The sequence below is a fragment of the Melanerpes formicivorus genome, unplaced genomic scaffold (genome assembly GCF_026170545.1).
Source record: "Melanerpes formicivorus ecotype bairdi unplaced genomic scaffold, bMelFor1.0.p_v2 SCAF_23, whole genome shotgun sequence".
NCBI lineage: Eukaryota > Metazoa > Chordata > Aves > Piciformes > Picidae > Melanerpes > Melanerpes formicivorus.
The window spans coordinates 894527-922136 of record NW_027142375.1 but is presented as its reverse complement, the minus strand read 5'-3'; the positions used below and the strand labels follow the sequence as shown (position 1 = coordinate 922136).

Genomic DNA, 27610 nt, shown 5'->3' with positions numbered 1-27610 from the left:
TAGAGATAAATATTCTGCTTGGTCCTCCAGGACAGATTTAAGATGTCATTGTCAGCTTCAGGATCTGTCCATATGAGTCATCCTGCCAGCTCTAAGACAGTAAGAGACAAGATAAGGGTTTGCTGTAAAGCCTACTGAAGCAGCAGAAGCCTTTCTACTGACATCAGCTATTTTGTACCACATTCTTCGAGCCCAGACTAGGACACACAGAGAGCTTCTCATGCTAAATTCTGTCCTCCTTCACCTGTGCAAGTTTTTATTGAGCACTCCCCTGGGACCATCGCTCCTGCAACTTCCATACAACTTTCACTGTACTTCATACAGTCTGTCTGGGCAAGGGGCCAGCCCTTCATATTTTACAAAGGAAAGCATTTTCCTCTGCCTCTCTGAGTTTACTTCTTTGCTTCACCCTCTGATGTGCCGTACTTCCTTCACCAGGTTCAGAGAGCGTGGTCCTTTGTTCAAATGCTACTGTGTGGAAGAAACCAAAATCAGGCCCCAAATATTTGCTTCTAGGATTGTATCATTAGAGACTTTATGTTCAGGGACAAAAGGTTCTGCTTGCCAAGCAGGCCCCAGCTCTCCTCTGACATCTTGCCAAACTGGCTCCCACTTGCCCTTTCCACGTGAGCTGCTGCCTTCCGCCCCAAGTCACACAGCTGCCAGCAGTGCTCCGGCCGCTGCTCTCCCACCCCTGTGGCAGTGCCCAAGATCTATTTTTCTGTCTGGCACTGAAAACTTCCTGTAAGGCCTGGGATGCCAACCTCAGCCCACCTGTTAAATCTGAGTGAGAACCCCTACCCCTGAGGAAGATGCCAGGCAAGCAGAGTGACACTGCCAATGCTGCCTCTGAAAGCAATGGACCTTCTTGTGGCCTTCCAGGATCTGAAGGGGGCTACAAGAAAGCTGGGGAGGGACTTTATGGGGTGTCAGGGAGTGATAGGACTGGGGGGAATGGAGCAAAACTAGAAGTGGGTAGATTAAGATTGGATGTGAGGAAGGAGTTCTTCCCCATGAGGGTGGTGAGAGACTGGCACAGGCTGCCCAGGGAGGTGGTGGAAGCCTCATCCCCAGAGGTTTCTAAGGCCAGGCTGGATGTGGCTGTGAGCAACCTGCTGTAGTGTGAGGTGTCCCTGGCCATGGCAGGGGGGTTGGAACTGGCTGATCCTTGAGGTCCCTTCCAACCCTGACAATTCTGTGATAGCTGGATTTCACTGAGGGTGAAGGGGAGCTTGGCAAGGAACAGCTGAGAATCACAGATAAGGGGAAGGCAGAGGATCTGCAGGGCCAGCAGGAGTGATCATGTTACCTAAGGCCAGGATTACCTTGGCAGTGGTGGCTAAAATACCAAGTTGGTATGGATGTGGAAAAAATGGGATCAAGGGGAGCAGACTTAGAGTGTACAAAGGGCAGGAATAAGGAGGATCAAGAAATAGCAAAAGGGTAAGAGCAGTTGCAAATAACATTAACCAGGGCTGCCTGTGGTTATCTGTGAGGCAGCCATGCCCACAACTACTATATCTTGTTGTCCTAGGTATGAGCAATCACCCAAGCCCTTGGCCACACTTTGTATGCCCACCTGCTGGCGTGGTCAGGAGGACTGGGTGGGATGGGTGGTCACGAGCATTTGAGGCAGGTGGATCAAGCATCTCACGTTGCTGCAGCCATACTTGTTCCAGACCCGACCATGTCAGCCTCTCCCCAGCCTCCTCCTCACAGGCACCCCAGCAGCAGGAAAGCCTCTCCCACAAACATGGCATCACCTCCTGGCCTCCTCCTCACAGGCACCCCAGCAGCAGGAAAGCCTCTCCCACAAACATGGCATCACCTCCCCAGAATGGCTTCAGCTAAAGCGGTAGAGGCGGGGGCACTTCTTCACTGGCATAGCTTCATACATACTAGGGGCTTTGCCAGGATAATTTCACCAGCTGGGGAGGGATGGTTTATTTTTATGTGCTTCTACACGACATATGTGTGCTGGCAAAACCATCCAGAGGCACTTCACTGCTCGCCTAGTCCCAGGGCAGCTAACGCCTTCCCGTTCAGCCAGCGGCGGAGCACACAATGAAGGAGAGTTACCTGCGCTTCCTCCCCAAAATGCCACACGGAATGGTTGCATCCTCTCACTGAAACTGTTATCTTTGTGACAAGAGGGACGAGGTGAAAGCAGAAGCCTCTTCCTTTGGATTGTGCTGCTGGCTCCTCCTAAAACCAGCCCCAGGTCTTTTTTTCGGGTGGTTTCACAGAGTTTTCCATGGAAGTGTTGCTGTCTTTGGTACTGCACAGCTGAGCATTAAAAAGTGTACCTGGTGTATCACCCTCAGACAAACAGCCCCACCGCTCAGAGTGCAGGCTGCTGATGGGTGAAATAACCACAAAGGTTCAGTTTCCCAGCACAGATGTGCTGCCTCTGCGTGCCAGTAAAGGCTCCTGAAGGTTTGCTTTAACTATGAAGTGAGATATGGGAGAGGAAAAAGAATATGCATTTCCCAACTGGAGATGCAGAAGAAGAAGAAGAAGGAGGAGACTGTTCATCAAGTAGAACAGTTAATAAAATCCAGATACCAGCTTGCACAAAGAAATCTGACTGGCTCCATACCAAAACATCTACAGTGGATTCAAACTCAGACACTTCACTAAATACACTGCCTGTTACTCACTATAGGGCTTGGGGTTTAATGAAAAACTGCTCCCTTTCCTCAGAGACAGAGGCTGAGACTCCACTGAAGAGCAGCACCTCCTGTGTTCAAAGCACATTTAGAGCTGAGCAAAGCACCACTAAATACTGCACTTGGGGCACAACAACCCCAAGCAATGCTGCAGGCTTGGGGCAATGTGGCTGGAAAGCTGCTGGCAGAAAGGGACCTGGGGGTGCTGATGGACAAGCAGCTGAAGAGGAGCCAGCAGTGTGCCCAGGGGGCCAAGAAAGCCAAAGGCATCCTGGCTGGGATCAGCAATGCTGTGTGCAGCAGGAGCAGGGAGGGGATTGTCCCCTGGGACTCAGCTCTGGGGAGGCCACACCTCAAGTGTTGTGTCCAGTTTTGGGCAGCTCAACCCAAGAGAGATGTGGAGGTGCTGGAGCCAGGGCAGAGGAGGGCAAGGAAGCTGTGAAGGGCCTGGAGAATGAATGTGATGAAGAGCAACTGAAGGAGCTGGGGCTGGTTAGTGTGAAACAGAGGAGGCTGAGGGGAGACCTCCTGGCTCTCTACAACTACCTGAAAGGAGGATGTGGAGAGGCTGCTGCTGGCCTCTTCTCACAGGTCATTAGTGATAGAACAAGAGGCAATGGCCTCAAGCTGCCACTGGGTAGGTTTAGACTGGACAGCAGGAAAAAAAAATTCATGGCAAGAGTGGTCAGGGATTGGGATGTGATTGGGATGTGCTGCCCAGGGAGGTGGTGGAGTCACCAAGCCTGGATGTGTTTGAAGGCGGTGTGGATGTGGTGCTCGGGGCTGTGGTTGCAGAGTGGGGTTCTGGGTTGGGCTTGGTGATCCTGAGGTGCTTTTCCAACCTGAATGTTTCTGCAAAATGCAAAGGGCTGTACAAAGCAGCACAAGGAGAACCCAGACACTCCTAGGGACAATCTGGGGTCAGGGATGTGAATTACTGGCAGAATTTTTCTTGTTTAGCTCAGCAGTTTACTGGACTCATCAACAACAACATACATTCTCTTTTAACACTCTGATCAAAAGGGAGAGTTTATACACGCAGCATTGTTTTAATACCAGTAAGGCTGATTTTAAGCTGCTAAAGGAAAAGCTCTGTCTGCCTGCACATCACCCAGACAGCTGATAGTCTGAAAGTAGATCAGCCCTACATGCAGCCTCCAAAATCACATGTACAGCCTGAATGACACACAGTTACCTCTATGCTCTTTTGTTTGCCCGGTTTGGGGTGGTGTTTGTTCAGTTTTGTTATTGCACTGGGGGGAAAACTTCTGACATGCAGGTAAAATGATTCTTATTTCTTTGGATAAAAATCCCAAACAAAGCACTTCCCAATGGATTTTTAAATTCATGAAATCAGATGGCAAGAACTTGCACTGATTTAATTAGAACCCAGAGATGAACAGACACAGACAAATGCTCTCCCGCTGTTCTTAGCAGCAGTCATCACATTTCCCCAGGTTTCTGAACATGAGGATTTGCTTGGGACCCCGATAAAACTTCCTGCAGGACCTGTGATTCTGTGGTAACATTTCAGGAAGCTACTCTGCAGTGACCATCAGTTCCCTGTTTGAGAGCAGTTGGACAGATGAGATTCCCCAATGAAATACTTTAACACTGCAAAATGCTGATGGGCAGTCTGATTTTGAACCACAGCCTGATCCTATTCCCATTGAACTTCAGACAGTTCCTACCCACTGCTTATATTCTTCCATGGAAAAGCAGCAACAGGTCCAGGCAGCAGGCCAGGCAGGCAGCAGGCCAGGCAGGCAGCAGGCCAGGCAGGCAGCCACCTAGCGCTTGAAGCTGCCTACACCACCCCGGAGAAGCTTGAGCACGGTGCTCAGGTGCGGTTCCAGCGGCCCTCACCGGCGCGCTGCCTCGCAGCCCAAATGCCCTGATCGAGACCAAGGGCTTCAGCTGACATTCCAGCAGGCTGTAGGTGCACACTGCTTGTAAGTCTGGGCTGCTTGGAACTGGGTAGCTGATTTCTGAAACATCCTTCCTTGGTAATACAAACTTTGTAATTCACCTCCTGAAGAGACCTGCATTTCCACACAGGCACCAAACAGAGCCTCACTGATGCTGGGGAGTATTAGTGTTTCCTCAGGGCTCCTTTGTGTGTTCATCTGCTTTTGTGAACTGTGTAAAACAGCTTCAGACTGATTTCAGCTCTCCACTACACAGACTTCTCCCAAAAGACACTGACATTTTCATCTGTGGTTTCAGGACGTATTTAAACAGCTTTAGCAGGGATACTGAGAGATGCCCACCGTGGCCAATGCTACCACTCAGCAAGGAGGCACAGAGCTGGAGACCACATCAGAAAGGGGAGAGATGGGAGTAAGAAAGTCTCAGTGCTGCCAACTGGATCTGTTGTGCACAGGGCAAGAACTAAGCCTGAAATAACCTCCAGGCTCTGAGATACAGATGTCACAAAGCACAAAGTTTGTGCATTTACTTCTAAAGGACTCTTGCATTGTGCTTAGCATGTTGATCTCAAAGCAAACAAATCAATGGCCCCTCCAGCGTGCAGGTGCTCAGCTCCTTGAAGGTTAGTTAGGCTTCTTTCATTCCCCGGCCCCCCACCTTCATGTAGACTCCTAACATTTCATCTTTCTGCTCTTCCTTAAGAGTCAAGAAACCAGTGGGTGTTTTGAACCACTCTCCTTGCCAAAGCATGACTTGATAATATGTGATTCAATTCAAATGAGTCTCTCTGCATCCTCACCGTGTCAAGATTACCCAGAAGGCTACACTCAGAGCTGTTTGCATCACCAAATCAGAAACTTACAAAGAAAAGCTGGCATTTGCAAATTCCCAGTCTGAAATCACAGCAAGAGTCATCAGCTTTCAAAACAAAAAGGATTCAGAAAACAATTGCACCAATAAGGATGAAAACTTAGCAGGAACCCGTTCACTAAAACACATCAGAATTGCTATCATTAACTCCAGGGGGGTTACCTAAGGGTAATTTCCTAGTAAAGAACAAGGGGGGCTGTTACAGGTGTCACAGAAGTACTGTAAGGGACTTCAACTGAGAGAAAGAATCCTCACAGAATCAGGGAACGGTGAGAGTTGGAAGGCACCTCAAGGATCATCTAGTTCCAAAGCCCCGTGATATGGGCAGGGACACCTCACACTACAGCAGGCTGCCTAGAGCCACATCCAGCCTGGCCTTACAAACCTCCAGGGATGAGGCTTCCACCACCTCCCTGGGCAACCTGTGCCAGGCTCTCACCACCCTCATGGGGAACAACTTCTTCCTAACATCCAATCTCAATCTCCCCATTTCTAGTTTTGCTCTATACCCCCAGGTTCCTATCACTCCCTGACACCCTCAAAAGTCCCTCCTCAGCCTTCCTGTATCCCCCTTCAGATACTGGAAGGCCACAATGAGGTCTCTATGGAGCCTTCTCTTCTCCAGACTGAACAGCCCCAACTCCCTCAGTCTGTCTCCACAGCAGAGCAGCTCCAGCCCTCTGCTCATCCTCGTGGCCCTTCTCTGGACACCTTCCAGCACCTCCAGATCCTTCCTGTAACAGAGGCTCCAGAACTGGACACAGAGCTCCAGCTGTGGTCTCAGCAGAGTGAAGCAGAGGGGGAGAATCCCCTCCCTGGCCCTGCTGGCCACACTTCTCCTGCTGCAGCCCAGCCTCTCATTGGCTTTCTGGGCTGCAAGTGCACACTGCTGGCTCCTGTTGAGCTTCTCACCCACCAGCACCCCCAAGGCCTTTTGAGGGCTCTCAGTCCTTGCATGTTGCTAAGGTGGGAATGTTTCTGCACTGGAGTACATTCTGATTTGCTTTCCCACATGGCAGCACTTTCCCAAACTGTTAATAGATTCTCCCTTGAGAATTTCAGTCTTTTTGCAGTGGTCACTTCACAACTCTTTGCATGAATTCTGATTTGCAGGTATAAATATGTCTTGTGTATTTGTATAGTTGGTTGCAAAGGATTTCCATTTCAGTGTAAGGCTGCATTTCTGGGCTAGGAGGTGATCTGCTGGAGAGCAGCCCTGTGGAGAAGGAGCTGGGAGTGCTGGTGGACAACAAGTTCTGCATGGGACAGCAATGTGCCCTGGGGGCCAAGAAGGCCAATGGGGTCCTGGGCTGCATTCAGAGCAGTGTGTCCAGCAGATCCAGGGAGGTTCTCCTCCCCCTCTACTCTGCCCTGCTGAGACCTCACCTGGAATATTGCATCCAGTTCTGGGCTCCCCAGTTCAGGAGGGACAGGGATCTGCTGGAGAGAGTCCAAGGGAGGGCTGCAAGGATGCTGAAGGGACTGCAGCACTGCCTGCTGAGGAGAGGCTGAGAGCCCTGGGGCTGTGGAGAGGAGAAGGCTGTTTCTAAATACCTGAGGGCTGGGGGTCAGGAGGGAGGGAACAGGCTCTGCTCACTTGCACCCTGGGATAGGACAAGGGGCAATGGATAGAACCCGAGCACAGGAGGTTCCACCTCAACATGAGGAGGAAATTCATCACTGTGAGGGTCCCAGAGCTCTGGAGCAGGCTGCCCAGAGAGGTTGTGGAGTCTCCTCTGGAGACTTTCCAGCCCTGTCTGGACGTGTTCCTGTGTGACCTGTGCTGGATTCTCTGGTCCTGATCTGGCAGGGGCATTGGACTTGATGGTCTGTGGAGGTCCCTTCCAGCCCCTAACATCCTGTGATCTGTGAATAGATGCCATTATTGTTCACAAAACAACATATTGAACTGGAGTCTGAAGTGTATTTTCTGGGATTAATCAACACATCAGAGCACACATTTGTCTTCACAGTGCAGAAAAGGTCAGGGTGTGAGTGCAGTATGCTAAAAACAGATCCATACCAAGCAGAATCCAATCAAGTTAATGAAAACAGATCCTCAATACAAAGGTTATCTTTTTGGGTTCACCTCTGATATTTTGAATCTCTTCTACAGACTAACACTTAATGCAAGATGTCAGGGAGAAGAATGATAAATTGAGCAATGCAGAAATAACCTTCTCTTTGATTATCTATAATACACAGTGACAGTCTCCGCGTCCCCTCTCCATGGCAAAGACACACTGATGACCAAGGATTATGCTGCTTTGTTCAACCTCAGTCTTTTTCCATTCAAAGGAGAGGATGTATGCAAATTGTAATGAAACTCTTTGCTTCTGTGTTTTTTAAAAGGACACTAAACCCACATGGTCTTGCCCTGTTACCTTTTTCATTGTACCAGGGAAGCAATAATAGTTTCTTGAGCTATCTGAAAGCAGCTACGTAATTCTGACAAGTGATATGGTCGCTGTCATCCTCAGCCTTTCTTTAGGTGGTAAAGAATTTCCTTTTTTTTTGTTCTGTTTTGTTTTGTTAGAAATAGGAAACTTTTCTCATCATATAAACCATAAAACTGTAAGTGAAATGACCAACAACTGAGAGAGCCCAGAGGAGGGCCACGAAAACGATCAGGGGATTGGAGCAGCTCTGCTACAAGGACAGGCTGAGGGAGCTGGGGGTGTTCAGCCTGGGGAAGAGGAAGCTCAAGAGAGACCTAACAGCAGCCTGCTGGTACCTGAAGGGGGCTACAGGAAGGATGGAGAGAGACTTTGCAAAGGCCTGCAGGGACAGAATGAGGGCAATGGCTTCCAACTAGAGAAGAACAGAGTTAAATTGGGTATCAGGAAAAAGTTCTTCACTACGGTGGAACACTGGAGCAGGTTGCCCAGGGAGGTGGTTGAGGCTCCTTCCCTGGAGATATTTAAGGTGAGGCTGGAGGAGGCCCTGGGCAGCCTGATCTATCTGGGGATGTCCCTGCTGGCTGCAGGGAGGTTGGACTGGATGAGCTTTGGAGGTGCCTTCTGGCCTGGACCATTCTGTGATTTCATAGAGCTAAGGCTTTTATTCTTTTGATTTTTCAGATACATTCTTCGTATGTTTCTTTCTTAACTCCCAGTAAGATTAGCTGCTAGATCCTTCTGGCATAGTGACAGGCATGAATACTGGAAGCACAGAAAGGAACAGAATTCAGAGTCTGTCTTGGGTATCACTGGTTCTAGATGATGCCAGAAAAGAGATGCCTCTAGGAATGGCAAATGCCATGCCTCTGTTAAACACAAGTGCTACTGTCCTGAGTGGGCACTTGCCTGCTGTCACTGCAAGCCTTCTCCATATCAAAAATCTGAACAGTCACTGTCACAGAATCTCCTCTGCGACCTTACTGCTCAGTCACGCTGGGTGCTGCCAGACCCTTCTGCCAGACTGGCAGAGCCAACTCTTCCCACTTGACCCTAGCACTATCAGCAGGTTTTGTTTCTTCAGGATTACTCAACCCCTTTTTCATATGTTGAACCACCCAGGCTCCTGGGCTGCTGCCTACAGGACTCCATTGGTGACTTCCCCTCATTGTAAAACTTGGCCATTTACTCCCTGTTGCTTCCTAACTTTCAACCTGGTATCGATCACAACAGGATTTTCCTCTGCATTGCATGGCAGTTTTAATTCTTTGTAAGGCCTTCAGGAAAAAAATACCTGTTGAAAACTTTTGGACATCCAAGCAGTTTATAACCAGATCACATTCCCCCCCCGCCCCAAATCACTGTCTCTCCTGGAGAACTAGGACAGACTTGTCACAGAATCATAGAGTTACTAAGGTTGGAAGGGACCTCAAGGATCATCCAGTGCCAACGCCTCTGCCATGGGCAGGGACACCTCACACTAGAGCAGCCCCATCCAGCCTGGCCTTAAAAACCTCCAGGGTGTCAATTTTGCCTTCTCCTTTTCAAGCCATACTGTTTCATCTGCATGATGAACAAGACAATCCTAAATTGCAGTTGACTCCCTGTTCCCATTCACTCCACCCAGCACCACTGAACTGTAGCCATGGTTTGATAGCACTATCCCAGTGAGCTCCTTAGGCACATTGTGACAGAGTCTCACTGCCAAAGAATGAGCAGTTATGAATTTTTTATGATATCATTATTTCACACACCTTTTCCATCTCTGTCCTTCTTCAATGTAATAAAAATGAACAGAGGTGTGGGAGAGAGGAGAAAACTCTCAAAGTCAGTACAGCAGCTTTCTTAGAGATCATTGCAAAGGAATGTACAAGCCTAAATCCAATGGAATAGTGCAGAGTGAGTGTCCAAGCTCATAGGTGATGTCAAAGTTTCAGGGCACAGAGGAGAAGGACATTTCCAATGCAGCTCTCTAAGGAAGCAGCATTTATTGGAGTGGCCGTGCGTAACTCCGCCACCCCCTTCCCTCCTTCTGCCCCATTCGTTGGCCTGCTCCATTCAGCTCTACAGGAACATCACAGTCTGAAAAACCTGCAGGTTCTGGCAAGTGCCATGGCAAGGGGAGAGCTGGGCAGGCAGAAAGAGAGGCTGGTGGTGCCTCCTGCTAGCAGGATGTTTGGAGGAGCGAGGCACTCACAGCCTGTGGCCTGGCACCCAGAGGAGGAGAGCAGCAACCAGCCTGGTGTGACCTGCAGCACAGCAAGGAGGGACTGGGATGTAGTGCAGTGTTTGGGTAGTTTTGGGCACACTTTCTCTCCACATCTGACAAAATTCCTTCCTGCTGATGTATTTGTTGCCAATGGATTGTTAGCCAAACTCTGAAAGAAGACCTGGTTTGTGGAACTAGGGTCATGCCCTCCCTGGACCTGCAGCCTCTCAGAGAAGCTAAAACTAAGAGACCCTGGGATATACAGGCAGAGCTAAGGGGTGCAGGGCCACCAGCTGCCACTGGTCAGGAAGCATGTCCTCCTCACTGACTTAGGTAGCATCCAGAACCTCACTACAGAACAGTCTGTCAGGAACGAAAACAGAATTAGCAGGAAAGGGACCTGGGGATGCTCACTGACAGCTGGCTGAACATGAGCCAGCAGTGTGCCCAGGGGGCCAAGAAGGCCAATGGCATCCTGGCCTGCATCAGGAACAGTGTGGCCAGCAGGAGCAGGGAGGTCATTCTGCCCCTGTACACTGCACTGGTTAGGCCACACCTTGAGTCCTGTGTCCAGTTCTGGGCCCCTCAGTTTAGGAAGGACATTGAGAGACTTGAAGGTGTCCAGAGAAGGGCAACAAGGCTGGGGAGAGGCCTTGAGCACAGCCCTGTGAGGAGAGGCTGAGGGAGCTGGGATTGTTTAGCCTGGAGAAGAGGAGGCTCAGGGGAGACCTCATTGCTCTCTACAACTACCTGAAGGGAGGTTGTAGCCAGGAGGTAGTTGGTCTCTTCTCCCAGGCAACCAGCACCAGAACAAGAGGACACAGTCTCAAGCTGAGCCAGGGGAGGTTTAGACTCGAGGTGAGGAGAAAGTTCTTCACTGAGAGAGTCATTCATCATTGGAATGTGCTGCCCAGGGAGGTGGTGGAGTCCCCATCCCTGGAGGTGTTCAAGAGGGGATTGGATGTGGCACTTGGTGCCATGGTCTAGTCATGAGGTCTGTGGTGACAGGTTGGACTCGATGATCCTCGAGGTCTCTTCCAACCTTGGTGATACTGTGGGATACTGTGATACTGTGAAATTGTACCCTGGGTCTAGCACTGGCTTATCTAACCCATCAGGTTCTGAACTGAACTTGTAATTAAGAAAAATGTGATTTTCCACCTCAGATTTCATTGTGGCACTCGTTTTTTAACAGAGAGCTGAAATGTATTTCACTTCATGCTCTCACATAGCAACAGAGGAGTTTTGTCAGTGTCTCTGACACTGGAGGGCTAGGTACAGGCTGATGATTAAATACTGCAATTTTACTGTCATGTCTAAAGAATTTTGGCTGGCTGATAAAGCTGAGAGCAGACAAGGGCCAAAGTACAGTTATTCACACCCTGTTTTATGGCTTGGTTTTACTCGTGTTATGACATGAGATGCAAGAAACACAGCACAAAGGCTTCTATGTGCTACAACAGAGAATCATAGCATCAATAAGGTTGGAAAAGACCTCAGAGATCAAGTCCAACCTGTCACCCAACACCTCATGACTAACTAAACCATGGCTTCAATTGCCACATCCAATCCCTTTTTGAACACCTCCAGGGATGGTGACCTCCCTGGGCAGCTCATTCCAATGGCCAACAACTCTTTCTGTGAAGAACTTTCTCCTCACCTCCAGCCTGAACTTCCCCTGGCACAGCTTGAGACTGTGTCCTCTTGTTCTGGTGCTGGCTGCCTGGGAGAAGAGACCAACCCCCACCTGGCTCCAACCTCCCTTCAGGGAGTTGCAGAGAGCAAGAAGGTCTCCCCTGAGCCTCCTCTCCTCCAGGCTAAGCAACCCCAGCTCCCTCAGCCTCTCCTCACAGGGCTGTGCTCGAGGCCTCTCCCCAGCCTCGCTGCAGTGTGCAGGAGTCCAAACACGCAGCAAAACTGCACAGTGGTATTTACCCAGGTATTACAATGCTTGTCTTCTGAGACTTAAAGCTATTTCAATATATTCTTGGATACAGATGTACCAATAGACACACAGAGAACAACAGGAAAAGGTTCTGTCTTATTCTAGATTACAACTGCAACACACAGAAAATGGTTCACCTACAGCATACATGCAGCTAGGACATCCTCTTACAAAGGGCTAGCTAAAAGTTACAAGAATTACCCAAATTACTCCAAAGGAATGATCAATGCACCAGCTCGTGCTTCCTGGAAGGAGCATTTTCTGCTGGCTTTAGAATTATAATGTCACAAACCAATTCTTGTAACTCAAGCATGGTTAAAAATACTTGAAAGTAGGAATGTAAAAGCTACAGCCACCTTTCCTACAGATGTTTTCCAAGCAAAACCCAGGTTCCAGGTCCCTGGATTCTAATGCTGGCAGGCAGTTACTGACAGAGTCTGAACAAGACCCCAAATCTGGAAAAAAACACCAACAGCAAGCTCTAAAGTGTTCAGCTCTGGGAACACATGCTCCCCCAGATCTTTTACTCTAGTCTCCTTCAACTGTGGATTTATACTCCTAAAGAAAATGGAGGCAAGGCAGGAGCAAATCAAAGCACAAAGCTGGCAGAAAGGCAGGGGAAAAGCTTCCCCAAATGAAACTGTTATACACTACACAGTTTTGCACAGGCCCACAAATAGGTAGGTCAGAAAACAACCAACCAACCACATGAAAGAGTTGAAAAGCAAAACGATGTAGGTTTTGTGAGGCAAGATTAGATCATCTCTCTCCTTTGAAAAAGAGCATTCCAAAGAGGCATCACCAAAACCCAGCAAGAGACCACAATAAAACAGATCTACTATGTGCCAACAAATACTTAGTGTTTGAAGAGACATCACAAAATCTGCATCCCATTCTTGACACAGATACTCAGTCCCACAGACAAGCTTGAGCTGAGCTGGGCACAAAGAGGAACGTCTCAGATGCTACTTTCTCCAAGCTGCACTTACAAAAATACAGACATTTGCCCCAGTGTTTGCTGCTTTTCGCTGCTGGCAACCAATCCAGAGTCAAGAGAGGTTTGCCCTTTTTGTACCTCAGTGCACAGCTTTGCTGGGCTCACCTGGAAGAATGGGGCTTGGCCCCGTGTCTTTGAGCTGCAGACATAAATACCAGAGAGGCACATATCAAAGATCAAATCGGAACCTGGCTGAGAGACAGACTCTCTACCACGACGTGCTGCGAGCAGAGAGTTAACTTCTTCCTTTCCAAACTGCAAGATATGAAATGCTGACTCATTTTGTGCAACACTGACATTTCATTCCTTAATAGCAGCATCCTCCGAGGCTTCACCGCTCTCACCTCATTTGAGGGTAAAAGGTTACAGCAACTTTTATTGCTGCACTGGACATAATTCCCTTTTGTGTGTGTGTGTGTGCTTTCATGCTATGCCAGCATTGCCTAAGTGCATATGAATAAGTTGAGGGTGGGAAAGGGGAAGGGGGGGTAGGGTTTTTTAAAGGCTGTTTATGCATTTAAATGAATGCTTTTGCCTTTGGTTTTCAGTGAGCAGCATTTCTTACCATGCAGTGTCTCCCTATTGTTCCTGACCACCACATCTGCTCCACAGAATTTCCCAATTAGTATTTTTTCCCTAAATCACATTGTATTTTGTACGCAAATCTTACACAGAACAGAAAGGAATCTAATGAGATGGCCACAGAAGTCCATCCCAGAGCCCTGCTCTGCATGTGCGAGGATGGCAGCCCAGGCTGGGCTGGGTTTGCCTCTCCCTACCTTGTTCTGGAAGGAGAGAGCTCACCAGAAAACTGCTGGCTTCCCTCCTTGAAAAAGCTCTCTAAATGCCATATACTGAAAAGCATGAAGGGGTAACACACATTTAGAAATGAATCCTCTGGCTGCAGCAGAGCCTGCAAGGCAGCAATGGAAAGAAAGGGAAAAATGGACTCACCAAGACACATCCTGATGTGTGGAGAAGTTTTGTTAGCAACCCTCAACAGTCTGGAAGTTAATACTCTCCTTCTCTCCTCTTCTCCTTTCCCAGTGGTGTGTCCGTCCTCCCTTCCCCTCCCCACCCCCCCAGTTTCCCCATTTAAGGGAGAAAATAACAAGGCAGAAGACGCCAAGAGACTTTCATGACATAAACAATAAGGCCTTCCTGTGCCAACATTTCCTTTAAAAACACTTGCCAATAAAGCTCCTGGAGGCCAGCGAGAGAACCGAACGCCGCCACAGCCGTGACATGAACTTGGCACGCTTTCTGACTCGCTCCTGTCCCTTGAGGCCATCCCTCCAAGAGAATGCTGAAGGATAATGGGAAAAGAAAATTTCTTGCAGCAAGAAGGACCCAGCTGCCCATGCTACACGAGAGAGCTGCCAATTCACTTCAGTTCTGTTTACCTGCAGCCTCGCAGCCACCTCCGCTGCCACACTCCCTGACTCACACACTCGTGTTTGCACCTTCAGCTCGCAACCCTGACGTCTGAGAAAGGCAAGGAGACATCAAAAACCAAATGAACAAACACCAACCAACCTGAGAATCCTTGACTCCAAATAGTTTCTGAACAGCAGGGGAAGTTATCAATAATTGATAAAGGGCAGCCAAACACTGCCGCTTCGAATATTAAACCCGAATTTTGCTTTGCCTTATCCCTGCTATTTCTAATGGTTTCAGAAGGCTGCACTGCCAGACACTCTAGCCTATGAAACTTTGAGGTTGCTCATGTATCACGTGTATCTACAATGACAGATTGCCAGGGTAAGTTCACCTTGTCAAACCATCTCATTTTGAGTAATGCCATGTCTTCCAAACTAAATGACACATGAAGAACCAGACGTTAAAATCTCTTTGGAAATCGGCATCACGAGTCACAACGCTCACCCACTGCGCAGGTGCAGCCATCCCCGGCCTGAAGCCCCTCGTGGGCAGGAACATAGAATCATAGCATCACAGAATGCTCTGGGTCAGAAGAGACCTCCAAAGCTCATTCACTCCAACCTCCTCACAGTCAACTACATCAGGCTGCCCGGGGCCTTGTCGAGCTACCTCCTCTCTCCTGCACCTTCATCTTCACTTTCAGCAGCACAAGAGAACTCCTCCTGGAAGGCTCAAGCCCAGCTCCTGCAGGAGGGCCCTGCTGATGGCAGGGGCAAGGCAGCTGCTCCTCCACTGCTGTGTCCTGGCAGCTCCTGCCTGTCCAAGGGCAGGGGCAGGCAGGTGAAATGGGTCTCTAGCTGTCCCCCTGCGGCACCCCTCTCTAACCTCAGACTGGGCAGCAAGCCTCCACCTTATTTAAAAACGAAGCAAACATAAGCTTTTCTTGCTTTGGGGGGCTGTGCAATTATCACTCTTAGTCTTGTGATGTGGAGACACCATCTCCTCCTTCAACATGTACCCAACCCCTCTACATCAACCTTGTGCACTGCCACTGAGTCTGAGATGGGAAGCAAGCACGCGCTAAGAAGGCAGCGAGCGCTGCCACGTGATCCTCACTCAGCTAAGAGTTGCTCTTGCTGGGTTTCTTTGGGTTTGCATTCAGCTCCTTAGATTAGCATCAGGGTATCACATATCAAAATAACCACTAGTGAGGATCTGCTGGCCTGCTCAGAGCTGAGGGTTCCCCATGCCTTCAGCTGAATAGTCTGATAGCACACACCCCTGTCTTCTACTTCCTAATAGCCTACATGCTCTTTAGCATTTGGCCTTATCAAGTCTCCTGCTTCTCTTCTAAGAGACTACCTACCCCCAGACACCTTCAGGAGTCTCATCTAATCCAGTGTCACCAGACTGGGTTTCTGTGTGGGTGGTTTTGCATGTTTGTTCTCCACCTGTGTGTGTGTATACAGACGTAAGCTACGCTGGGAGTCACCCACGAGCTCACCTTTCCTCCGCCACAACTGCTAGGCACACCGTCGAGGCACACACACACTGCAAGCTTCCTTTTTCCTGCCTCTTGTTCCTATCTCTTTCTGCGCACTCACAAAGCTAACACTGCTTTGGGTTTAGGTTTGTTTTCATCAAACTGGAATACTTGGTGGTTTTTTGTAACACCAGCAGGGTAAGCCATGCACAGTTGGCTGGCAAACTCTGAAATTCAGCACTGGGGTAGAAACATTCAGTAGTCAGAAAAAGCTGACGTGCTCAAGACATTAAAGCCCTTCTGACAATCTTCCAGAGAGCCCCTGAGGAAGAGGGATGGAAGCAGAGAGACTCAAGGAAAATGGACGGGAGCCCAGCGAGGAGATTGATGCCAGGACGGTTCCAGCCAAGAGGGAAGGCTGGCAAGCAGACAAGTGCAGGCTTTCATAGGCAGCACTGTAAACAGGACAGGAAAAATATTAATCCATTTAGATTTCAAGCACCAAGATGAGATTTACTTAAGAAGCAGGACAATAATGGTAATGGCTCCTCAAACATTTCATCTGGATGTCTAAACTTTTGCTCAACTGTGTCAAGTGCAAATACAAGGGAGCTGCTGACACTGTCCTGTTCCAACATTCAGTGGCATGGCAGGGCTGGAAACTCACAGAGGAAGGCAAAGGAGCACTGGAGCCCCGGGCACGAGCTCAAGCCCCTGCAAGGGAGCTGCATTCATAAAGTATTTTTATGTTCATTGCTACACCAAAATAATAAACTGAAGGGTGAAATGGTGTCTTCAGACCAAGCCCCACTTAGAAGTGTTTTCAAGTAAGATGTAAGTTACCTCTGCTGAAATATTTTGTTTTCCAGCAGAAACAGCCACGGAGAACAGAATGGCTTTTGGGGTGAAAGAAAGGTTAAGTAAACTCGGAGCACCTAGCACTTATCAAAAGTTTCTTCTCTCCTACAGGTCACTGTGTCTCCCTTTGGAAGGCAGACACTTGTTCTGAGTAGGATTTTGATGTTCTTGTAAAGTAATTTTCCAGTGGATGTTTTAAAAATATAAAAGCAATTTTTCACTATCACAGTGGCACAGTGGCACAGTACCACAGTGGCACAGTGTCACAGTACCACAGTGACACAGGATAACAGTGGCACAGTACCACAGTGGCACAGTACCACAGTGGCACAGTACCACAGTGCATTAGAGGTTGGAAGGGACCTCCAGAGATCATCAGGGCCAACCCCCCCTGCCAGAGCAGCATCACCCAGGGCAGTCTGCACAGGAATGCAGCCAGGTGGGGTTGGAAAGTCTCCAGAGAAGGAGACTCCACAACCTCTCTGGGCAGCCTGCTCCAGGCCTCTGTCACCCTCACTGCAAAGAAGTTTCTCCTCAAGTTGAGCTGAAACCTTCTCTGTTCCAGCTTGTCCCTGGTGTTCCTTGGCTTATTCCAGTTCACCACCAGAAAGAGTTTGGCCCCCTCCACTTGACACCCACCCCTCAGCTATTGATAGACATTGATCAGATCCCTCTCAGCCTTCTCTTCTCCATACTGAACAGCCCCAGGGCTCTCAGTCTCTCTTCACAGGGGAGATGCTCAAGTCCCCTAAGCATCCTCCTGGCTCTCCCTTGGACTCTCTCCAGCAGGTCTCTGTCTCTCTTGAGCTGGGGAGCCCAGAACTGGACACAGCATTGCAGGTGTGGTCTCAGCAGGGCAGAGCAGAGGGAGAGAAGAACCTCCCTAGCCCTGCTGGCCACACTTTTCTTGATGCCCCCCAGGACCCCATTGGCTCTCTTGGCCACAAGGGCACATTGCTCTCCCATGCAGAACTTGCTGTTCAGGACAACTGAAGCACAGAAACACAGAAGAAAGCATTCTAAAGGAAAGGCTGACATTCTCCACTGTCTTTAGCCCATTAAAACCCCACTAACTTAGTGAAAGGACACAACATCACCCCATCTTTTGCAACCTAGGGTATACTAATCAACCTTCAGAATAATATTTCTTGCCAGGTACCTTAAACAACCAACCACAAGACAAACAAACAAACAAGAACCACCCCACCAGACCCCACCCAAAATGAAAAGACAAAAACAACACAAAAAACCTCTAAGCTCTTCTCCTTGCCTCTATCAGTAGTCACTCGTAAAACTATCTTAAGCTTTCCACAATATCTGAAATGGAAGATCTGAGCAAAAGAAAATCCCAAAAGAAAGAGTTAAAAGAAGAAATAACTTCATTCTGCTTTGGAGTAGGGGGAAAAAAAAGATGCAAGTTGAAAGAGTCTGGAGTGGTGTAAGAGCTTAAATACTCAAATGCACATGCAAGCAGCAACACCTCTAGCCCTCGGGATCGTAGGAATCATACTGGGGAGGAACAACAACAGGCACCAGGACAGTTTAGGGGCTGCCTTGCTGGAAAGCAGCTCCAAGGAGAAAGACCTTGTGCCCTTGTGGCCAAGAGTGCCAATGGGATGCTGGGGGGCAGCAAGAAAAGTGTGGCCAGCAGGGCTAGGGAGGTTCTTCTCTCCCTCTGCTCTGCCCTGCTGAGACCACACCTGCAATGCTGTGTCCAGTTCTGGGCTCCCCAGCTCAAGAGAGACAGAGACCTGCTGGAGAGAGTCCAAGGGAGAGCCAGGAGGATGCTTAGGGGACTTGAGCATCTCCCCTGTGAAGAGAGACTGAGAGCCCTGGGGCTGTTGAGTCTGGAGAAGAGAAGGCTGAGAGGGGATCTGATCAATGTCTATCAATAGCTGAGGGGTGGGTGTCAAGTGGAGGGGACCAAGCTCTTCTCAGTGGTGCACAGCAATAAGCCAAGGAACACCAGGGACAAGCTGGAACAGAGAAGGTTTCAGCTCAACATGAGGAGGAACTTCTTTACAGTGAGGGTGACAGAGGCCTGGAGCAGGCTGCCCAGAGAGGTTGTGGAGTCTCCTTCTGTGGAGACTTTCAACCCCACCTGGCTGCATTCCTGTGCAGACTGCCCTGGGTGATGCTGCCCTGGCAGGGGGGTTGGCCCTGATGATCTCTGGAGGTCCCTTCCAGCCTCTACTGTTCTGTGATACTCTGATGCTATGAAATTTGCTTTCTGCACCTCAGTGCACCCAGCCTGAGCTGCTGTCACCTGAGATATTAAGAAATCCTACAGAAGCAGCCTGTTTAACAGCATTAATTTCCATGAGTAAGCATTCTATCTCAGATGTATCTGTTTAAAAGTGTCCTAGCTGAAGGTATTTTTATGAAAGCTACTTGCCTACAGCTTACCACAACCAGCCTGGCTTCCCAGTCTGGGGAGGCATTCTCAGCATACAAAAGGAGAAGCCATTAGTGAAGTGCTGGCTGGCAAGCAGGAGCTCAGGCAGGAGCTGCAACGTTATCCTGGCTTTCCTACAGATCAAAACTAGGAGTGTGTTCAAAGTAAACATGTGGTCATAATGAAATAATAATTATGACTAACATTTGTGGAACACCATTCATCCAAATAGTTCAAAGCATTAGGTAAATCTGTAAACAATGGGTCTGATCCTGCACCCTTCACTCACACAACACCATGCAGTTCAAATGAACTATGTAGATCTTGTCTACACGCAGACTTAATTGTTCTCAATTAACTCCAGGTGTCAACACTCAATCCAGTGTGTTTTGTTCCTCTGGAGCTTAGTTCTCTCACTGCTTACTGCAGGTGAACACACTGCTGGATCACAGATGTTAGGGGTTGGAAGGGACCTCTAGAGGTCATCCCCCCTGCCAGAGCAGGACCATAGAATCCAGTGCAGGTCTCACAGGAACACATCCAGACAGGGCTGGAAAGTCTCCAGAGAAGGAGATTCTACAACCTCTCTGGGCAGCCTGCTCCAGGGCTCTGGGACCCTCACAATGAAGAAGTTCCTCCTCATGTTGAGGTGGAACCTCCTGTGCTGGAGTTTGTTGTCGTTAAACAACCTCTTCCCACAGTTTCTATCCATTGCCCCTTGTCCTATCACAGGCTGCAGCTGAGCAGAGCCTGTCCCCTCCCTCCAGACCCCCAGCCCTCAGGTATTGATAGACATTGATTAAATCCCCTCTCAGTCTTCTCCTCTCCTGACTAAACAGCCCCAGGGCTCTCAGCCTCTCCTCAGCAGGCAGTGCTGCAGTCCCTTCAGCATCCTTGTAGCCCTCCCTTGGACTCTTTCCAGCAGATCCCTGTCCCTCCTGAACTGGGGAGCCCAGAACTGGATGCAATATTCCAGGTGAGGTCTCAGCAGGGCAGAGTAGAGGGGGAGGAGAACCTCCCTGGCTCTGCTGGACACACTGCTCTGAATGCAGCCCAGGACCCCATTGGCCTTCTTGGCCCCCAGGGCACATTGCTGTCCCATGCAGAACTTGTTGTCCACCAGCACTCCCAGCTCCTTCTCCACAGGGCTGCTCTCCAGCAGATCACCTCCTAACCTGTACTTGCTTCTACACTCTCAATGATTTAACAGCACTTGTGCAGATGCTTTCCCTCATGGATCCTACTGGGCTTTCAAATCTCCACACAGCCTCACTTCTACATACTTCTGGTAAGACAAATATTCCTTTAGAGAAGGGGGAGTTCACCTGTTGCTACTGTTCTTAAGGAGCTGACCATTGAGCCTGACTTGCATCTTCAAAGCAAACACATACAATTTGTGCTCTTGTGCCTTAGTCACACAAACAGCCTTCTTCACCATCCTGTTCCGCAGGAAATGGTAAAGAGGGGAAAGTTCTGCAGTTTCTAAAATCAAACTACATGGAAGCAGACAGGCTCCTAGGTCTCTGTGGTACAAACCATGTCTGTTACACACAACCAAGGCTGCCAAGTGATAAAAACCAACCAAACAGAAAACAAGCCCCCCACCAAAACCAAAGCCAAGAACTTGTAGCCCCTCCTGACATTTTTGTATCACTTTGCCCTGACAGGCAATCAAGTGGAGAGCAAGGCAAGAGACAGGAATCCCCCAGTCAGACTTCATGGTGACTGCCATGGGCAGTTACTTCATTTCTTTGCTTCAGCTGCAGTTATCTGTAAGTCAAGACAAATTGTCTCTCTCTTACACATTCTCTTGGCATCAATGAAAACCTCTCTTGCCCACTACTGCAAGCTGTTAGGTAGCTTCTAGCCTTGTTTTCACCTTCTATCTGCAATTTTGCACTGGAGACAATGACTGTCTCACCTCCTCACACAGTGATGGAGTACACTGCGAAACACACTCCTGCAGCTCTTACATGTACCCCATGGAATGTTGGCATACATCAGGAAGCTGTTGGGTTACTAGCACCAGACAAAGGCACTGCAAAATGTCATCCACTGCTGAGGTGTCAGCGAAGCTCAAAGCAGTGAGCAAGGGCAGGGATTGGAAAGGTTTCTCTCGCTACTGGTACAGGCACAGAACCTGTGGGTAGCACAAATGGGCAGCAGGTAGGGCTGCCCTCTTGCCCTGTCCAGTCAAAGGGGTAGCAGAGGTGGTGTCAGGTGCTGCCAAGCCAGCACTCCTGCTTAGCAGCACCTCTTCATGCAGTGCCTAGGACAGGGCTGCAGCTGTAAGAGATGAACAGTCTCTCTCCCTTCCCATGGGGCAGATCCTGAGAGTGCTGCAGAGACCACAGCTAGACGCTTAGCTAAGGCAGAGAAACCAACATCAACTCCACTCAAAACCAGGCTTCCTCTGCTCCTTATCTGTGCCCTTGTTCTGGGGTCAGGCCAGAAAGAGCCCTTCACAGTATCACAGTATCACCAAGGTTGGAAGAGACCTCAAAGATCATCAAGTCCAACCTGTCACCACAGACCTCATGACTAGACCATGGCACCAAGTGCCACACCCAGTCCCCTCCGGAACCCCTCCAGGGATGGGGACTCCACCACCTCCCTGGGCAGCACGTCCCAATGACGAATGACTCAGTGAAGAACTTTCCTTTCACTTTAAACCAGCCACTTCAAACCAGTCACTTCTTATTGCTGAAAGTGCATCTCACTAGCAACTCCCATAATTTATTTATCACATGATTCACTTACAAAGACATTCTGCTACTATGTGAGTCTGTAACACCACTGCTTTAAAATGTCAGATGCTGCTGTTCTGGGGCTCTTGCCTCCCTGAAGATGCACCACTCCAATCTCTGCACACACCACAGATTCTGAGCATCCCCACAGTACACCTTTCTGGCACGGAAGTAAATCCAGTGCCCGGCAAACATGCAACCACTATCAAAACACTTCTTCAGACCTGAACACAGCAGTGGTTGCATTTGTCACTGAAGATTTATCAGCCACTCTGCTAAAAGAGATGAAGTTTCTGAGTGTAAGATGCAGTCCAGATTCTGATGAGATTCTTCTGGAGGTCTGTTTTCACTGATTGATTTTCTCTCAGCTGAAATTGTGCTGTGATGGAGACCAAGATTAGGTAGGAATTCAGTTCAGTTGTCCACATGACCTCAGGTATCCTGCATAGCCTCCCCCAGCTGCTGTGAACCCTGTGTGAGTGTGTGTGGGCCACACATAGCATCAGCCAAGCTAGATGCCTACCTCTGCTCTCCATCAACTAATTGCTCATTCTGAACCATCAAAAGCTGGACAATTACTTCCCCCCAGTTTCTGGTGGGTTTGGTATTTGCACTCTCAACAATCCTGAACATATTTTCCCTCCAGCTTCTGGAGAATCACAAATCTGAGATGACTACAGTGACTGCCACAGATCTCATGTGAACAGAGGGTATTCCATGTTCTCAAAGGAAGCACTGAGACTTTCCTTCTCCTGAGGTGCACTGCACACAGCTGGAGTACACAGCCATCAAGAGAAAACTACACCAGCATCCTGGGGCAGTTTCTGCTTCATTGGGAGGTAAGAGAGGCAATTTGCCATACAGAAATGCTATCTGTCTTGTAAGTGCTGTATATTAGGACATCCCAAACCTTCCAGCTGCAAACTGCCATGAAGAAGAATCTCATCAGTCTCTTTCTTATGGGATGGCTCCTTCACCCTGAAGCTACTAACAAACTTTCCTCCCACTGAGAATTATGTTTATTTGTTCCTTAAAGAGGAAACCTGAAAATCAGGCTAAATTTTAAAATGAAATCTACACTGTGATTCTGCAGCCTTATACCTGTGTCACCTCCTGGTAAGTGCCATGCAGCTGTCGGAGGGCACCTTCAGAAGGGAGAGGAAAGACCTGGGAAAGCAAAACACTTTTAGCAGAATGCTGAATGGTTTTCCATTGAGTATTTTTAGCCCAGCCTCTTGAGATGCTCTGCAAGCATTTGCAACACACCAAACCACAGCCGGGGTTACGCCACCTCCTTTGGTCCCAACGATTTGCTAAGGTCTGTTTTGCTCTGGCATCAGGAGCAGATGTGTGCACTGCCTTGTTTTCCTTCGGCTTCACCTTGTTTGTCAACTGAAGGCTGTCTTTAGGAGGAAAGCACTCGGTGCCAAGAAGTACATTTCACCATGCCAAAATTAAAGGGAGGAGTTCAGAAGCAGCTCTTTATTACCTAATTAGTTTTATCAGATGACACAGATCAACTGACAGGAGATAACTAATAGGGAAAAAAAAAGGAGTCTAATGAAAAAGTAAGTTATCAGCTGGCAGTTCTCCAGAAAACAATTATCTCTCTAGCTAAACAAATACTGCTGTAGGGAGGTCAGAGACAAAGTGCAAGCAATGGAGGTCTTCTTAGGATAGCAGTCCTCAGCTGAGGCAGAAGAAACAAGGAGTGGGATAAACTACACTGAGAGGAAGGGATGGCTTCTCCTGAAAGGAGCTTCTGTCTTTGGAGAGCAGTGTTCCTGTCTGACCTGTAGATATCCCACCAGTGGGGTTCTATTTATTTATTTATGAAGCACAACCCAAGAACAATTTGCCATATTAAGGTCTCTATTCAAAATGAAACCTGGGACTGCAACACCAACAGCCATTTTCACCTGCTCCAGAACAAGCTACCAGAGTAACTTTGTTTTACAGCTAGCAGGCAAAGTGGCATCTCACAGGTCGTACTTTATACTGACTGCCCTCCTAAGATTGGAAAGCATGATCACACACACACACAAAAGCCTAACATCAAACCCCCACCAACAACACGAGCCCACAACAACCCCCCCAAAACAAACACCAACCAACCAACCAAAACATCAAACCCAACCAACCAAAACCAACACAACCCCTCAGAATGACAGCATTTGAGAGAAGATTTTGCTTTGTCCAGAGTGACCAAATGTAGTATCTGGAAGGTATTTAACATGCACTTAGATTTGCTTTACATTATTTACCTAACAGCACGGCTGAAACCAGTCAGACAAACAAAAGTGGGTCATGTTCAGACTGCATCAAGTTTAAATCCCTCATGTGAGTAAATACTTTGATTTGCTATTTGCTTATTCACTTCCTACTACTGTTTTCTTACACAATATATACCTGAAATAGGTAAAGCCTGTCCTATTATTCTAGATAGCAAAGTGCCCCCAGACCCATGTAGCAGCACAGAGACTTTAAGAACCCTTGCTGTGGAAAACAATAATTGATTAAAGACTTACAAGACTAAAGAATGAATATTGACTTAAAAATATTCTCTGAGAATTGGAAGTGATGCAGCAGAGGAGTTTTATTATGCTGTTCTTTCCCTTTGTCCTGCCCCTCCTCAGTCACCAGTTCATTTGAAGGTTGATGGGGCAAAACATCGATGGGAAGATGCTCTTCTCTTGGGGTCAACAGTTCTGCTGTTACTGCAAAGCTGTGGGGACCACATGAAAGTTTCACAGATACAGTATACAGTAGTAAGGACTACTCAGTGTGTGTAGAACTATGAATGGAACCTAAAAATGATCTCTCTAAATGGAAAAACAACCACTGCCATCCCAGAACTATCTTAACAGTAGGCATAAGATGTTTATGAGGCCTTGGCTTGCCCTGGGAAGAGCCAGGCAGCCCTGCTGGGCAAGAGCGGTCTGCTTGGCTGCTGGCAGCACGCCTTTCTCTGCACGGAGAAGCTGAGTTATGGACAAAGCCCTAGTGCAGACAAGACATTTTGATGACCCTGCATCCATCTGAGAGCATGTGCAGGGACACAGGCTTCAGTCTAGACTTAAAGGGCTGATCCAGACTGTCATGCTCCTTTCCATGGAACGCCGATATTCCCACCAGCCTGCATGTGGAACACGGATCAGCGCTCCTGTGTGTCTGAACACCAGTAAGGTATTGGATTTTGGGGACTCTCTAGTAAGATAGTCCAGGGAAAATAAAGAAACAAGAACGAGAGCAGACAGTTCAGGAAGGCAAATGAGTGAGCTCACACAGGCACAAATAGAAAGCAGGTTTAGTTGAGGAATGAAATAACCAGAAGATGAACTTACTCCATCTGTCATCCACTTTTAAAGCACTGCAACAGAAAAGACTCAAAGATGCGTGGTGTTCACAAGTCTCCAAGTGAGTCTGCACAGAGCAGGGATTCTCTGCCAAAAAGAGTCAGCCTACACTCTCCTCCAGAGTCAGTCCCTGGCTGGCAAACCTTAACTGCTGTGAAACGCAGCCCTGCACATGGATGAGGTCACTGCTGTGATCAGCACACCAGCACGTGTGGTGCAGACCTCACTGTACAAGACCTGCTTTGCTCCTAAATATCCTTCATCCCCACAAAGCACTACACTACCTCTGTACTCTCTCTTCTCTCCCCACCCCACTGCCACCTCCTTCTTGTTCTTTCTTCCATCTTTTCCTCTTTCACTCGAATGTACTGCAAGCCATGGTGCCACCGTACAAGCAAAATCAGTAGCAGCTCTGCCTACCTTGAGCAGACTATTAAAGAAAGGAAAATTGGCCAAGTTAGGGCAATGAGCAGAACCAGAAACCACCACCACACCCACTACGATCACCTGAAAATTCAGTCAATCACCTCCTTTCTCCCGAAAGAACTTGTTCCAACACCAAATAACTACTTTAACTGCACATCCTTTCTCCCACAAAGGGTTTCCAGAAGGCTTTGATCATGCTCTGTGCACTGCTACTGGATTTCAAAATGCTTTGCTTACTTTTTGTCTTTTAATCCTCTCCTTCCTGTGTGCCCTAAGCAGCAAGTATCTACTATGTCTTCCACAGAACTGAATAGCAGAGGCTGCTTGCCTTCAAGTCCCAGATCAATCTGTTTAAGGCTGGGCAGTGATTTTCTGGGTTCAGTTAGTCCACTCAAATTTATACACCTCTACCTATAGCACTGTAAGCAGGCTCTTCCCATAAATGGGTATACATCCCAGGGCACCCTTAGAGGGGCCTCCCGAGATCCTCATTCCTGACACCTACAGCATTCCACCATACAGCTCCCCTGATGCCGGTAAGCTTCAAGGCAGCGCTCTCTGCACACTACCTTCCTTCTCAGCATTTCCCCAGGAAGTTTCAGCTTCCCTGCCCCAGCATCCCTGACACCAGACTCATCCCAGTGGCACACCACCAACCCATCAGAAAAAGCAAGCTGAAGGGAAGGTGTTCATGCTTGCTGCTGCCTTGGCTGCGTGGCATGTTCAATCTGGTCACAGGAGTACTAAGGCTACATGCAATGCATCACCAGCCTGTGGCCACGATAGACATAAGACCTCTCCACAAAGACTGAGAGAGTTCAGGAAGCACACCTGAATATAGGGGGGAAAATCCAACATTACAAGGCATGTGTGCTGACCTTGCCTACATCACTGAGCTTGCCTAGATTGCTGAGCTTGCCCAGATCGCTGAGCTTGCCCAGATCACTGACCCTGCCTAGATCACTGACCCTGCCTAGATCACTGAGCTTGCCTAGATCGCTGACCCTGCCTAGATCACTGACCCTGCCTAGATCGCTGAGCTTGCCCAGATCACTGAGCTTGCCTAGATCACTGACCCTGCCTAGATCACTGACCCTGCCTAGATCACTGACCCTGCCTAGATCACTGAGCTTGCCTAGATCGCTGAGCTTGCCTAGATTGCTGAGCTTGCCCAGATCACTGAGCTTGCCTAGATCACTGACCCTGCCTAGATCGCTGAGCTTGCCTAGATCGCTGAGCTTGCCTAGATCACTGACCCTGCCTAGATCACTGAGCTTGCCTAGATCACTGACCCTGCCTAGATCGCTGAGCTTGCCTAGATCACTGACCCTGCCTAGATCACTGAGCTTGCCTAGATCACTGACCCTGCCTAGATCGCTGAGCTTGCCTAGATTGCTGACCCTGCCTAGATCGCTGAGCTTGCCTAGATCACTGAGCTTGCCCAGATCACTGAGCTTGCCTAGATCACTGACCCTGCCTAGATCACTGAGCTTGCCTAGATCGCTGAGCTTACCTAGATCACTGAGCTTGCCTAGATCGCTGACCCTGCCTAGATCACTGGACCCTGCCTAGATCACTGAGCTTGCCTAGATCACTGAGCTTGCCTAGATTGCTGACCTTGCCTACATCACTGAGCTTGCCTAGATTGCTGACCCTGCCTAGATTGCTGACCCTGCCTAGATCACTGAGCTTGCCTAGATCGCTGAGCTTACCTAGATCACTGAGCTTGCCTAGATTGCTGACCCTGCCTAGATCACTGGACCCTGCCTAGATCACTGAGCTTGCCTAGATCACTGAGCTTGCCTAGATTGCTGACCTTGCCTACATCACTGAGCTTGCCTAGATTGCTGACCCTGCCTAGATCGCTGACCCTGCCTAGATCACTGAGTTTGCCTAGATCGCTGAGCTTGCCCAGATCACTGAGCTTGCCCAGATCACTGAGCTTGCCTA

At 48.7% G+C, this 27610-nt stretch overlaps 1 protein-coding gene across 9 annotated transcripts in view; it reads right to left on the bottom strand.

The window, feature by feature from the left end:
- Positions 1 to 27610, bottom strand: part of THRB (thyroid hormone receptor beta) — a 182574-nt gene that overhangs the window by 74717 nt on the left and 80247 nt on the right. For 2 of the 9 annotated variants that reach the window (XM_068152285.1, XM_068152289.1), the window contains exon 1: positions 13970 to 14055. The exons of the other annotated variants lie outside the window; for them this stretch is intronic. The gene's annotated coding sequence lies outside the window, so the exon portion shown is untranslated. Of the gene's footprint in view, positions 1 to 13969; positions 14056 to 27610 lie in introns of those variants that run through there. 9 annotated transcript variants of the gene reach the window in all.